Source organism: Halyomorpha halys, unplaced genomic scaffold (assembly GCF_000696795.3).
Source record: "Halyomorpha halys isolate HHAL.00 unplaced genomic scaffold, Hhal_1.1 Scaffold124.1, whole genome shotgun sequence".
Taxonomy (NCBI): domain Eukaryota; kingdom Metazoa; phylum Arthropoda; class Insecta; order Hemiptera; family Pentatomidae; genus Halyomorpha; species Halyomorpha halys.
This window is the reverse complement of record NW_027111282.1, coordinates 693,798-698,873: the sequence shown is the minus strand read 5'-3', so window position 1 is coordinate 698,873 and position 5,076 is coordinate 693,798. Positions and strand designations below refer to the sequence as shown.

Here is a 5,076-nt window from a genome sequence, read left to right as displayed (position 1 = left end):
AAAATTATAAATTAATGTGAGGAGAAGATTTGTATTAAAGATGTCCTTGAAGATGGCTGGAATAGACGAAACGTTGGACTAATAAGAAATAAAGTGTTGAGACAGTATTGGATACAATTTGTGGTTTTATTTAATTAATAATTACCTTGTCTCTAAAAATTTTGAAATAATATTATTTAATAATTATATTACATAAAGGTAATATAATTATTTAAAAATGTGTAGTGAGAAAGCCTTCCATATTCAAATTTCTTTAATTATATTCATTCTGGATATTACGAAATTCCGAATCTGAGTTGGTATGACCAGTAAAAATAAATTCTTGATATTGATGATATTCTTTAAAGTAATACACAAACTAAGCAACATATTCACTGGCGAACTCAATGCAATAATTCTCAAAGCAGGCACTTCACTTCTGTTTGTCTTCGAACCACAATAATTACAGACTCATTAAAAGGTTTAGATTGTATGTATCCAGAGCATCCGAAAATTTCATGCACCCATTTATGCTTAAACACTCTACACAATCTGGGTATGTCAGTTACTTTTATATAGGTTGCAAGTCATGTAGGAATCGCTGGGAATGATCTGGCCGATCTCGCTGTAAGAGATGTACTCGACGGAGTAAAGTAATTTTAACTTTATTAGAAATAAGCAAAACCCTCGAAATCAAAGATAAATTAAAATCAATGTGAAATGAAAGCCTAAGGAGTAAAATTAAAATTATTTAAAAGGGACGTCATGCCCTGGGGCCTCAGGTCGTACCGATCAGGCTGAAAATAGGTCACACGAGGCTCACCCACTCCTATCTAATTCCAAAACAAATACCTCCGAACTGCCAGTATTGCAACAAAAATTTAATAATTAGCAATATTTTCCGAGAATGTCCATATTTCACATCACACCTCACTAACTCAGGACCCGGATATTTCAAAAATCCTCAAAGATAATGATAATGATAAGATAGACAATAAATTAGTATTTCAGTTTTTAAAATCGATAGGTTTACTGACACAAATATAACATTGAATATTTATAAATTTTAAAAACTTGTGGACAGCAATTTATATCATTTTATTTAATTTGTGAACATTTAATGACAATGAACTATGCTAATATTCAAAATAAATTATTATAACACGACCCGGATTGTTAATTATTTTAATTAAATTAAAACTCTTTATTTATTGACCTATGAATTGTATAAATGAAATCGTTTCATTTAATTTGATGATGGACCGATAGTCCCGAAATGTTGTCACTTATAAATGACTATAATTAAAGATATTTTTCACGACACCATATTAAATAATAATGATATATATTTATTTGAATCGTGTAATTATAATTATAATAATCTTCTATGCATTTTTTCTTTTCTACGAACATTGTTTTCCTAGAAAAAGGTATTTAAAATTGTTTTAAAACAAAACCTAACAAAACAAAATTTAAAGAATTAAAATCAATGAAAGTATCAATACCTATAAAACCTAATAAAAAAAAATTCATGTACAGCGTTTTGGTAATAAAATTTATTTATTTAATTTTTGTTGTAGAAGTGGATTGTGATTCTAATAAAAACTAGTAATCAATACTTGCGAGGTCAGCGGACCAAGGCAAGTGAGCGAAATTTTCATATCCAAGCTTCCATAATTTTTGCCAAGTCAGGTGTGAGAGATAATGTATTCTTTAGTTTGAATATACGTGAAAACTTTATTTTTCACTTCAACAAGGGTGCGACTTTTTTCAGCAGGGCTTATTGAAATTGTTATAAATAAAGTAGTTATAATTATTGATAATTTTTTATTTATAATTATTTGATAATTCCATCTCAAATTTTTTTTGGATAATTTTCAGAGTAGTCTTACAGTAATATAAAAAAATCTTTACATTAATGTAATTATAGCATAGTAATGGAAAGGTGTTCAAAAACTTAAGATAGGAAAGGTGATAATTTTGAGATTGGACGTGGGTTGAAACAAGGGTGCCCTCTTCTACACCCGATTTTTTTCAAGTGTGTTTTTAATAAATTGTTCAAAGTATTTGGTAGAGCCTATATATCCAATTAACTGATATACCTTGCAATATCAGTTAATTGGAAAAAACTGAATGACTTAATATTTGCTTAATATAATTAGTCTCAGAAGAATGATAAAAGAGACAATAGAAATTATCAAAAAATATGGACTGACCATAAATACAACATACACCATAAAGATGTCTAATTCCATAGAAATACCAATTGATGGAGACAGTAAAGTTAGAGAATGTAGAAGAATAAAATTATCTAGGACAGACAATAGCATTCAAGGCGAAAATGAATAAATAAATCGATAGAAGAATGAAACTCGGGTGGTATTTGTTCCTCAAAAAGATATTTTAAAGTAATTTAGGGACAGACATAAAAGCCAGTATATTGATTAAATGTATTTTTCCTACGATTCTGAGTGGGGCACAAAGTTGGATACGAAAAAAAAAATTTAACTCAGGTTGAATGATATTAAACCCTTAAGTTGAAGCTCATCAGTTAAAATGAAATTGGCGAGGATAAAGGACGAATTATGTTCCAAGGCATGCTTCAAGTGGATCCCAAAAGGAAACAACAGGAAAGAGAAATATAGGACCAGAGATAAAAACGTTATGAACAATATTTAGTTTCTTTTTTTGTGCTTTAATGACGGTTTTGTTTGTGCTTTAATGAGGTTTTTGTTTTTTTCTTCTGCCAGCAATGTTATTTTGTATATTGCTATGCTATTATGTATATATCACTCAAGCAGCGCAAGAAGGAGTAGGCGTATTATGTTCAAATATTTATTCCTTGTCTGATTCTAGTTGTAATCCATTAAGCTGGTCCTAATTTCTCACTAAATCAATCCACCAGTTTTTCTGTTGTGTTCTATTATCTTTAAGGTGTATGGAGTCCAACTGAAACATCTCTCATCCTAATGTCGAGGTAAGTATCCTACCCAATCCATTCATATGAAGATTCGCATCCAAAAATACAGGGGAAAATATATTTTTTTCTTATTCCAAATTTTCTTTATAATATACTATTTATCCTTTTACATTTTTTGACAACGTCAAACATAAAATAAGCATAGGAACTAGGTATTTGATACCTTTTTGAAAAAAATTAATTGGCATAATTCTTTCAAGAGAAGTTCCAAATCACCCTGATTCGCATGTAGAGAAACTACCCATCGTTAGCACTCTAAAAATATTTTTACAATATAAGTTCCCGAGGCCATCTTCTTTTCAGACGCCTCAGAGGCGGAATAAAACTGATGGGTTTGAGTGGTAACGGAGTTTATTATGGAAGGATTGATATCTGGTTCGGGCTAGATCGGTTAGATAGGGAAATTAAGGGCTTCATGGATGATTTTATTTGTGACAAAGTAAGGAGCATTAAGGATTTTACGAAGAATTTTGGATTGTAAGCATTGGATATGAAAGGAATTCGAAGGTCGAGAGGAGCCCCAAAGCTCAATTCCGTATGTCCAGATAAGACTTATTATATTCATGTAGATCAGTCTTTTGTAATGAATTGGAAGTTTAGACAGTTTGTCTAGTAGGTGCTGTTATAGTCGAAATCGACGTGCAGTTTGTCCAGCTGTAGTCCAAGGTAGCGGATCTGTTTCCGTTCTACAGGGGTAAGAGCAATGTTATTAAAGTATACTGTAGGGCAGTCGGTAGGTTTACGACGAAGGGTAAAGGTGATTTGATGGGATTTGTTGGAATTTATCTTAATTCTCCAATTACAACACCATTCTTCGAGGGCTGTGATATGGAATTGGAGAGTTTGGGATACAGTTAAACGGTTATTATTAACTGCGAGCACACATGTGCCATCGGCATACGTGGTGAGGATAGTATTAGGATTGGTTGGGATGTTTGTTGTATAGATGGTGTAGAGGATGGGACCAAGGATACTACTTGAGGAACACCTACTAAATTCCAGTAATTTTAATAACTTGTCACACTTCTCTAGCTAGCGTAAGATGTTTTACTTTAAATATATATATATATATTTTTCCCCCTTACTTAATTTTATTTTTTCCCCTATTTCTAATTTTGTTATTATTTAATTTATATATTTATAAATATGGTGTGAATGTGCTCTATGAAGTCATAATATATTTTTGTGCTTCTTTTCTGGACCTTTTGTATTACGTCAAAACACTGGTTATAATAAAGATTGATTAGAAAAATAAAAGCGTGAAAAGTCAAAACTTAAAACTTCGATTAAATAGTAAATTATGCGTAAAAGTAATAGATTCAATAGATAGGTAAAATCATTTATTTGAAAATAAATTCAGACTAAAAAATATGTACAATATACATTAAAGATATCACTGTAATAAAATATATGTACAGAAATCCATACACTTATATTAACAGTTTAATATACACAAATAAAAGTTATTTATATACATTGTGTGTATGTATGTTTACATGTGAGACTTCTGGCTCTAACAGGTACCCTAGAAAGTAGAATCGAGAGATTTGAAAGGAAAGTGTTCCGTACAATTACAGCAATGATCTGGGATCAGACAAACCTTAACACATGGAGGAGGAGAACTAACAGTGAACTGCTTGCTGAGCCTGTTAAGTCAATATATCATGATATAAAGGCAAGGAGGTTAAGATTGGCGGGATATGTGGCTCGAAGCAATCCATCAGGGCGCCACTACACAACAATTAAAGCCAATATGATTGGCAGACCACGAAAGACAACGTAGAGGGCCAACAACCAAATGGATAGACAGGACTAACGAAGATGTGAAAGAGCTGCATACAGCAAAGTGAAAAAAAGTAGGCCATGACAGGCAAGCGTGGAGAAGGCTGGTTCAGTCCAAGGTCAGCCAACCGAAAATTATAAAAATATTTGTAAGTTACGGTTTAATATAGCGTAGTATTAGACGTAATCCCTAAACCCTCATGTGAGAATTATTCAAATCTATATACAATAAAGCGGTATTAATTGGCCTTAGTGAATTTGTGAATTATATATTACGACCCCCTTTCTCCTTTTTTTTCTTTTCGACCAGTATCCATATGTTCATATAAATATGT

At 31.5% G+C, this 5,076-nt stretch overlaps 1 protein-coding gene across 6 annotated transcripts in view; it reads right to left on the bottom strand.

The window, feature by feature from the left end:
- Ih (hyperpolarization activated cyclic nucleotide gated potassium channel Ih) overlaps positions 1 to 5,076 on the bottom strand; it is a 734,518-nt gene that overhangs the window by 566,356 nt on the left and 163,086 nt on the right. The window lies entirely within an intron of this gene.